This window comes from Chiloscyllium plagiosum, chromosome 4 (genome assembly GCF_004010195.1).
Source record: "Chiloscyllium plagiosum isolate BGI_BamShark_2017 chromosome 4, ASM401019v2, whole genome shotgun sequence".
NCBI classification, from domain to species: domain Eukaryota; kingdom Metazoa; phylum Chordata; class Chondrichthyes; order Orectolobiformes; family Hemiscylliidae; genus Chiloscyllium; species Chiloscyllium plagiosum.
In genome coordinates this window covers 130,887,339-130,898,012 of record NC_057713.1, presented here as the reverse complement: position 1 = coordinate 130,898,012, position 10,674 = coordinate 130,887,339, and the positions used below count along the sequence as shown (strand labels likewise).

The 10,674-nt window shown below is 43.3% G+C and overlaps 1 protein-coding gene across 2 annotated transcripts in view; it reads left to right on the top strand.

Annotated features, from left to right (window-relative positions):
* The window catches only part of c4h8orf34 (chromosome 4 C8orf34 homolog), a 347,530-nt gene that overhangs the window by 150,451 nt on the left and 186,405 nt on the right, over positions 1 to 10,674 (top strand). The window lies entirely within an intron of this gene.

The following is a 10,674-nucleotide window of genomic DNA, read 5'->3' as shown; positions in this document are numbered from 1 at the left end:
GTGGATGAGATGCATTGGAGGGTATCTTCAACCACGTGGGAAGGGAAATTGTGGTCTCTAAAGAAGGAGGGCATCTGTGGTGGAACTGATCCTCTTGGGAGCAGATCCTTCTAAACCTTTCCTATTTGTGTATTTGTTCAAATGCCTTTTAAATGTTGTTAATGTACCTGCCTCAACCCACTGGTAGCTCATTCCATATGTGTACCACCCTCTGTGTAAAAAAAGCAGCTTGACTCTCATGTTCCCTTTTATTCTTTCCCCTCTAACATTAAACTGATGGCCTCTCTTCCCTGATTCCCCAACTCTGTGAAAAAGACCGAGTACATTCACCCTAACTATGCCTCTTATGATCTCTTATACACTTCTATAAGATCCCCCCTCAGTCTCCTATGCTCTAATATAAAAAGTCCTAGCTTGCCCAACCTCTCCCTATAACTCAGACCATTGAGACCTGGCAACCCTTGTAAATTTCTTTTGCACCCTTTCTAGTTTAATAACATCCTTCCCGAAGTAAGATGACCAAAACTGAACACAACACTCCAAGTGCGGCCTCACCAACATCATATACGACTGCAACATAACTTCCCAACTTGCCTCCTTGATGTGCTAATCTGCCAAATGGCAGTGGGAAACCAGACAGCAACAATTCCTGCCATCACAGTCCGAGTGGATACCTGGCTGCTTGCTCCTATGAGCCTCCATCTTGGCCAGCGGTCTGCGACACCTCAGGGCATGCTTCACTGTCCTAAGTCCCTATTAACAGAGGTTGGTGTTGTACATGCACTGAGCCTCACCATGGCACCAACTCACTGGAATACAGTTCCCCACAAAACTGCTGCAGTTTGGATGAGACCAACACCTTGCTATTGAATGCTGTTACCAGCCACTTTGACTGACACCCATCTCATGTTTTGGAGCGGAGCACATCTCTTAGATAGAACAGGAGTAGGACCTACTGAGCTCCTCAGATCTATCCCAGTATGAAAAGAGATCATAACTGCTCTTTGCCTAACTCCACATACCTGCCTTTGTCTCCTATCTCTTCATATCTTTATCTCTTAAACTCAATTTAGAATTATTATTTGAAGTAGATTCAGTTGCTCTTTTGTGGAGAGAATTTCTCAAATTTTACTGCTGTTTGTGTTTCGAAATGTTTCTTAATTTCACTCCTGAAAGGTCTGGTTCTAATTTTTAGACTATATCATCTGGCCCCACTCTCCTGAACCTGTGAAAGTGGTTTCTCTTTATTTATTTCGAGCTGTTCTCCTTGAAACAATCCATCAAATCATTTTTTAACTATCTACAGTGCAAGGGAATGTCCTCAGACCTGAAATCCAGGTATTATTGTTGCAAATCCATGCACTACTCCCTCTAATGACATAATGTCCTTCCAAAGATGGACTGACCAGAGTTAGTTCTACCCCTTATATTTCAATTCTCAGTCGGCATCCCATTATCTTTTTTCAATATTTTTTGTTCTTGTTCCTGGTGCTTTACTTGATACAAAATCCTCTTTTGACCTCCACATTTCCTACAGAAAATACTCTTTCCTATCACTTTTTTAGTTCCAAAGTGAATGTCCACACATTTGCCTATGTTGTCATCCATTTGCCATAGCTTTGTCCATATCTCTTTGTAATAACACTTTCCCATCTACACTACATAGATTACAATCATTGTATTATTGGCAAATGTGGGTATATAGCTTTCTATCACATCATCAAAGTAGATATTAAATATAGATGAGATCCCAACAAGGATCATTGCAGCGGCTACTAATGACATCTTGCCAATTAGCCAATTATTCCTACTTTACCTCCTGCCACTAAGCCAAATTCAGAATCAGAAAGGACCCTTGACTTGGCAATAAATTCCAGCCTCACCTTTCCCATTTCCTGGATTTCCTTCTAGGCCAGATTTTCAAGGGATCTTGTAACTTCTGAGTATGATTGTTTAACAGGTACCATCAAGTCATTCAAGGAGATAAAGCAATTTAGAATGTTGTAAATTTAAACAGCATGTTCAGTGACTGGTCAGCATACCTCAGTTGTAAATGTGGCCCTCAATACCTATGCATGACTTACATTGAATAGGCTAGAATCATAGAGATGTACAGCATGGAAACAGACCCCTCGGTCCAACTCATCCAAGCTGACTGGATATCTTAAATTAATCTAGTCCCGTTTTCCCGCATTTGGCTGACATCTTTCTAAGTCCTTCCTATTCATATACCCGTCCAGTTGCCTTTTAAATGTAATTGTACCAACCTCCACGACGTCCTCTGGCAGGTCATTCCAGGCACGATAACAGGTCAAATGTTTGCAGAGTGAGAAATGTCTTGCTTACTTCCAGGGTAGTCTCAATAATAACAACACAACAAATTCTTTCTTTTCACCTGGCACTCCTAGACTCCACAAATACATTTCCACGATAGAGCACTTTTCTGTGTATGTTTCTATTTATGCCAATGTCCCATAAACTATACTCTAGCTTTTTCCTAAAAGCCAAATCAACATTATATTAATTAGATTTGCAGCGTGTTTATATTACCGTTGCTTCTAATCTCTCATTTAACTCGAGAGAGAATTTTCTGTTTGTGCCCTCCAGTTCTGCATTTACAGTTTTAATAACCTGCTTCCACCTGGGACACAAGCAGATTGTCTCTCCCACTAAGCAGCTGGTGCACTATGCAGTCACTTGGGTTTTTATTAGTAAGTCATGATTTAAAGAGCCTGTTAAACTGCATGCTACTCTGGCAAATGCTATGAGCCTGAGCATTCTCAGCGAGTTCTTTAATTTAAAAATAGTTTTGAACTTGTTTCTGACGTGTGTCCTGTACAATGACAAGATACCTTCAACAATTCCTTCATAAAGACAGCTGTCATGCACATCAGTGCAAGGCAAGAATCTCCCTTGGTTTACTATTGTCACGAAAATCAATATTACCAACATCTGGGCAAAATATTGACAACTGAGGCTGCAATTCATACCTGGCCAATAGGCTGTTCCTTTCATATCTCCTCGAAAGATCTGTGCCCATGTGTAACTGATGAAAGCTTTTGTAGCTTGTAACATCATGTTGAGTCTGGTATGAGGGCATGCTTGCCTTGGAAGATGACTCCCCAGGATCAGGTTCTCATGGACATTCTGAATGAAGTCTGGCCATCTTCCCAGAATCAATTGCCATCGCTTCTACATTGTAGAGTCTTTAACTGTGTTCTCCTGTAGTTGCTGATATCTCTGTTGTGCAAATCTAATCAGGTCAATGTATAGAACCATCTTTAAGTTCAATGTCAATCATATCAACCCCCAGGTCTATGATCACATCTGTGGTCTTCAGCAGATTAGGCGAACTGCTCAACCTGTTGAATATAACCATCAAATTACCAGGTTTGCACGAAACCTTGCAGTCAGAGCCCTGCAACTTTACTAGTTGCAACTTCAATGGTCCACTGGTTATTTCTAGTGAAAGAGGATCATTAGAGAGGGAACAGTAGGGAAACACATGGGGCTAAAGGCTGCTATGTGCCCTGGACCTAGAGTCATGGAGATGTACAGCACGGAAACAGATCCTTTGGTCCAACTAGATATCCTAACCTAATCTAGTCCCATTTGCCAGCATTTGGCCCATGTCCCTCCAAACCCTCCCTATTCATATACCCATCCAGATGCCTTTTAAATGCTGTAATTTTACCAGCCTACACCACTTCCTCTGGCATACACACACCATCCTCTGCATGAAAACATTACCCTTTAGGTCCCTTTTGAATCTTTCCCTTCTCACCTTAAACCTATGTCCTCTAGTTTTGGATTCCCCCACCCCAGGGAAAAGAACTTGGCTAGTCACTCTATCCATGTCCCTCATGATTTTATAAATCTCTATAAAGTCACCCCTCATCCTCCAACCCCTACAGCTCCAGCCTATTCAGCTTTTCCCTGTAGCTCAAACCCTCCAACCCTTGTAACATCCTCATAAATCTGTTCCGAACCCTTTCACGTATCACAACATCCTGTCTATAGGAGGGAGACCAATCTTTTACAGAGCATTCCAAAAGTGGCCTAACCAATGTCCTGTACAGCCGCAACATGACCTCCCAACTCCTGTACTCAATACACTGACCAATAAAGGAAAGCATACCAAAGGCTTTCTTCACTATCCTATGGATGCATCTGGGAAAGTAAGTGAAGTGGTAGTGTGCTCACTGATAGTCATCTTTGAAGATTCCTTAGATTTCAGAAAAGTCTGAGAGGATTGTACAATTAGCAGTGCACATTAGCAGTGTTAAACCCTTGTTCATACAACGTTTATCCTGTTTATCTTTACTTTGAAAATGACTTAGAATAGACAACTTAGCAATTATTACCAACCAATGAACTATCATTTTTTTTATTGAAGCTGAGCTTCAAATTACTCTGTTAAAAAGAGCGCACACACTGTGTGCCAAAACAAAAAGCACCTCTTCCCCTCTGCACTAAATTCCCACACTGTTGCAAAATCACAGAAATATACATTAACTCAGATTGTGTCTCTCTCTGGATGTGATCTCTCCTTACCGATCATGCAAAGTCCCAGCAGATTAACGTAACATCTGTAAAGGGAAAGAAGCAAAAGCAGGTAACATATTGACCAGTTAGCTGAACATCTGTTAATGGGCAAATGTTGGAAAGTCTGTTATGAAGGACATAAAAGCAGAGCAGTTGGAAATACATATATGATCAAGCAGAATCAGAATGGTTTCCTGAAGGGGGAAAAAAAGCTTGACAAATTTATTTAAGTCTTTGAAGAGGAAATGAATAGGATAGATGAAGGGACATGGTAGATATAATATATTTGGATTTCCAGAAGGTATTTGTTAAGATACCACATCATAAGCTGCTTAAGAAGATAAGAGCCAACGGTATTGAAGGCCATATCATATCATGAATAGAAGATTACTAACTGGAGATTTGGGATTAAGGGGGCATTTTCAGGATGGCAACCTATAACTGGTGATATACCGTGGGGATCAGTGCTGGGGCCGCAATTATTTGCAGTGTGGATTAATGACTTGGATAAGGGAAATTCATGTACTGTAGACAAGTTTACACTTGGACACAAAAATAAGTAGGAAGTCAAATAGTGTGGCGGACACAGAGAGTCTGCAGAGTGGCATAGATGGGTTAAGTTAGTGCACAGAATCTTGGCACATTTGATTTAATATTATCACATATACTGAGATACAGTAAAAAGTATTGTTTTGCATGTTATCCAGGCACATCATACCATACATAAGTACATCAGGTTAATAGAACAGAGTGCAGAATATGGTGTTATAGCTGAAGAGAAGATGCAGAGAGAGAAATCAACTTTAATATTTGAGAGATCCATTCAAAAGTCTGATAACAATGGTGAAGAAACTGTTCTCAAAATGGTATGTGTTTTCAAAATAAGGTAGAAGAACATGAGGATATGCACTTTACCAGGAAGAACAAGGAGCTGACTATTACTTCAATGGGGAAAGACTGCAGAAAGCTGTAACACTGAAGGATTTGTGGACCTTGTGCAAATATAAAAACAGGTAGTAAACAAATTCAGCAGGTCATAGGGAAGGCCAGTGGATTTTATTTCAAGGAGAATAGAGTATGAAAGTGCGAGATCTTTCTATAACTGTACAAGGCACTAATTAGACTTTACCTAGAATACTGTGAACAGTGTCAGTTCGTATCTAAGGAATGATATACTGGAATCGCGGTAAAGCACAGAGGAGGAGAAAGTGAGGACTGCCAATGCTAGAGATCAGACTTGAGAGTGTGGCGCTGGAAAAGCACAGCAGGTCAGGCAGCATCTGAGGAGCAGGAGAGTCGATGTTTTGAGCATAAGCTCTTCATCAGGAATGAGGCTTGTGGGCCAGGGCTGAGAGATAAATGGGAGGGGGGTGGGATTCAGGGGAAGGTAGCTGGGAAAGTGATAGGTGGATGAAGGTGAGGGAGACAAGGATATGTCAGAGGGGGGGAGTGATGGACAGGTCCGGAGGGCTGTGCTGAGTTGGAGATATGGGACTGGGATAATGTGGGATAAGGGGAAATGAAGAAGCTGTTGAAATCCACATTTATCCCATGTAGTTGTGGGGTCCCAAGGTGGAATATGTCCTCGGCAGAGTGGGAGGAGAAGTTGAAATGTTGGGCCACAGGGTGGATGAAGAAGCTGTTGAAATCCACATTTATCCCATGTAGTTGTGGGGTCCCAAGGTAGAATATGTCCTCGGCAGAGTGGGAGGAGAAGTTGAAATGTTGGGCCACAGGGTGGTGTGGTTGATTGGTGCGGGTGTCCCGGAGATGTTCCCTAAAATGCTCTGCTCGGAGGCATCCAGTCTCCCCAATGTAGAGGAGACCGCATTGGGAGCAACGGATACAATGAATTACATTGGTGGATGTGCAGGTGAAATGTGCAGATTTTGGAAGGAGTTGAGGAAGAACGTCTTCCCCGAAAGGACTGTGAATTTGTGGAATTCCCTGTCCAGTGAAGCAGTTGAGGCGATCTCATTGAATGTTTTTAAGGCAAAGATTGACAGATTTTTGAACAGTAAAGGAGTTAAGGATTACAGTGAGAGCTTGGGTAAGTGGAGCTGAGTCCACAAAACGATCAGCCATGATCTGATTGAATGGTGGAGCAGGCTCGAGGGGCCAGATGGCCTACTCCTGCTCCTGGTTCTTATGTTCATGAGTTCACACACATACCATTTTGGTATTGTGACCTACATTGGCTCCCAGCCCATTAACACCTAAAATGTAACCTTGCCAGCGTTGTGTTTCAATTCAATTATGACCTCATTGCCACCTCTCCATTATTCTATTAGATCTTTCAGATATCTTAGTCCCAAAGATTGTAATTTCCTTTCTAACTTCTCCAGCAGGTGTTGGAGCATCCGTGTAGAGAAAGCAGAGTTAACGTTTTGTATCAGTGACCCTTCTTCAGAACTGGTAGTGGTTTGGAGATCATTCTATATGTGCAGGGTGAAGAGCGAGGGGAGAGGGTAAAGGAGGAAGCAAATTGGTGGAGAAGCAACCCAGAGGGACAGAAATGCAGATTGGCAGACAAAGGGATAGTTAGTGGTGAGCCAGGGAGAAAGAAAAACTGATGATAGTGACCTTAAGTGGGCGAAAGTATGCTGAAAGTGAACCATGTCATGACAGGGCCATGAGTGAAGGGGTGGATCATGGACATTGAAGAAGGAATTCAGGTTCTAAAATTGTTGAACTTGACATTGAGTCCTGAAGGTTGCAGGGTTTCCAAGCGGAAAATGAGGTGCTGTTCTTCCAGCTTGCACTGAGCTTCACTGGAGCGCTGCAGCAAGCCTGGGACAGAGATGTTGGCCAGGGAGCAAGGTGGTGGGTTGAACTGGTATGCAACTGGAAGCTCAGGGTCATTTTAAGAAACAGAACGTAGGTGTTCTGCGAAGCGGTTGCCTAGTCTCCACTTTGTCTCCCCAGTGTAGGGAGACCACGTTGTGAGCAGCGAGTACAGTAGACTGGATTGAGTGAAGCTCAGATGAATTGCTGCTTCACCTAGAAGGTGTGTCTGGAGCCTTGGAGAGAGGAAGTAAACAGGCAGGTGCTACACCTTCTGCAGTTGCATGGAAAGTGCCGTGGGGCCGTGGGTTGTGTTGGGAGTGAAGGAGGCGTGGATCAGGGTGTCCCAGAGGGAACGGTCCCTGTGAAAGGCTGACAAAGGAAGGGTCTGGTGGTGGCATCCTCCTGGAGGTGGTGTAAATGGTGGCTTCTGATCCGATGAATCCTTTCAGTAACCGATTCTAATTCCACTTTACCTGATGCAGAATGTTATGAAGAAATATAGAAAATAAGAGCACTTGCTCAAGTACAATGGGATGTAGATAATCAGGCCCTGAAGCCTTCAATACCATCGATTTCCCCATACCCTTTCCCTTCTGATACTGATTTCTTTTAATTCCTCCCTCCCACTGTATTCCCCAGTGTCTCTATTATGTTATTTGTGTCCTCCTTTGTGAACAAAGAACCAATCTATGTATTTAGTTGCCATATAGTCTTGGTCATCCTTTTCTTTATTCTTCTTTACAAATTCCTCTGTTTTTGACTGGAAGTAACCTGCATTTATCGACATCAGTCATTTTCAGTTCACGTATCTTTAGAAGCTTTTACAGTCAGTGTTTTTATGTTGGACACAGACTTCCTCTGTTCTCTGATAATGTTCCTTAGTGGTGCCTTGGGATATTTCAGAACGTTAAAGACACTGTATCACTGCAAGATGGCTCTGCCTCTGACTTCTCATTCAAAATGGTTTTGAGCTTGGCATTTTGAAAGGCCAAGGAAAACTGGATTGTGTTGTGCCTTGCATCTTGGGGATGGGCAGAAATGGTACAAACCAGTTTTTGAGTGGGAAGTGCAGACTCGGGGAAGATCCTGCCCCCCACAAGCCCCAACTCTGAAGAAGATGGTCAGATTTTAATTTTGCCAGGGATTATGTTCGCAGATTGTTGCAACACAGAAGAAAGTCATTCGACCCATACCGTCAGTGCTGACACTTAAAAGGAGAAGTTGAAGAATTGTCTCACTGTCCCTCTCCTTACATTCCTCCATGTGTTAATGGGAACTGGGAGCTTTGTTCACAGAAACATGGAAGCATCTGAGGCCAGCTGTGAGAAAGATCATTCAGGCTGACCTGGGCCACAATCCCTCTACCCTCATTCCCGAATGCCCTCCCCCATGTTCCCACACGTCTGCGCGCAAACACACGCACACACACACACACACATTGATCTGTCCATGGCAATGTGTGTCCCATGCACGTCCACGGACTCTTATATTCTCCATAGCAACCTGTGCCCCACTACAGATCCCCAATTGTCTCTCACAGCATCTATACAAAACTATACCCATGACCCTCATGGCTCTTAATGTCAGTTCCAGATAACCATGCCTCTGGCCCACAGTATTCCCCTTGTATTCCCCACATTTAGTCACCCAATATCTAGAATGGTATAATTCTAGAGCCTCAATGAAATTAAATAAATTCAAGTTTTGTGTGTCTGTTGCAGATTTTATTTTTTAAAATCTTATTCAGGAAAAACAAATTCACTACATTTAAATTCCTTCATGTATTTAATCCCTTATAAAGCAAACATTTTATTCAAGCAGCAAATACCATATAAATGCAAACATTTGTATTCATTGACTTACATGAAATACTTTATAAACACTTGCGATTGTCAGTTAGACTATGAACTGATAGGCACCCGACTGTGACAATGATAAGTTTTAGAGACAGTCATTCAGTACACATCCAACAATCATGGTTTCCTGGCTTCTGTCAATAGATGGTGGAATTTCAGACACTGCTTCTTGTTTCCTGCAAACGTTTTAAAATAAAGGGCAGGACATTTAAATGCTACCAAAATGAGACCAAAGCTCTCGGAGTGATTCTGACAACTTTAGACTTTTCTCAACTGTCCATAACACAAGAATCTTGTTTTGGTTAACCTACTAATGAAATTGCATATGTTTGAAGGCAGCCTGTACACTGACCGGCTTTCACAGTAACCACACACTGCCCCGACCACCTTTCTCAGTAACCACACACTGCCCCGACCATCTTTCTCAGTAACCACACACTGCCTCGATCACCTTTCTCAGTAACCACACACGGCTCCGATCACCTTTCTCAGTAACCACACACTGCCCCGTTCACCTTTCCCAGTAACCACACACAGCCCCGATCACCTTTCTCAGTAACCACACACAGTCCCGATCACCTTTCTCAGTAACCACACACTGCTCCGATCACCTTTCTCAGTAACCACACGCAGCCCTGATTACCTTTCTCAGTAACCACATACTGCCCCGATCACCTTTCTCAGTAACCACACACAAAGCACCGGCCACCTTTCTCAGTAAACACACACTGCCCCGATTACCTTTCTCAGTAACCACACACTGCCCTGACCACGTTTCTTAGTTACTGCACACTGACCCAATCACCTTTGTCAGTAACCACACACCACCCCGATCACCTTTCTCAGTAACCACACACAGCCCCGATCACCTTTCTCAGTAACCACACACTGCTCCGATCACCTTTTTCAGTAACCACACACAGACCCAATCACCTTTCTCAGTAACCCCACACCGCCCCGATCACCTTTCTCAGTAACCATACACTGCTTCGATCACCTTTCTCAGTAACCACACACAGCCACGATCACCTTTCTAAGTAACCACACACTGCTCCGACCACCTTTCTCAGTAACCACCCACAGCCCAGGTCACCTTTCTCAGTAACCACACACTGCACCGATCACCTTTCCCAGTAACCAAACACTGCACAATGGCCACCTATCTCAGTAACCACACACTGCCCCGATCACCTTTCTCAGTAAACACACCGCCCCGATCACCTTTCTCAGTAACCACACACTGCCCCGTTCCCCTTTCTCAGTAACCACGCACGGCTTCGATCACCTTTCTCAGCAACCACACACCGCTCTGATCACTTTTTACAGTAACCACACACTGCCTCGATCACTTTTCTCAGTAACCACATTCGGCCCCAATCACCTTTCTCAGTAACCACACACAGCCCCAATCACCTTTCTCAGTAACCACACACTGTCCCAATCGCCTTTCTCAGTAACCACACACTGCCCCGATCACCTTTCTCAG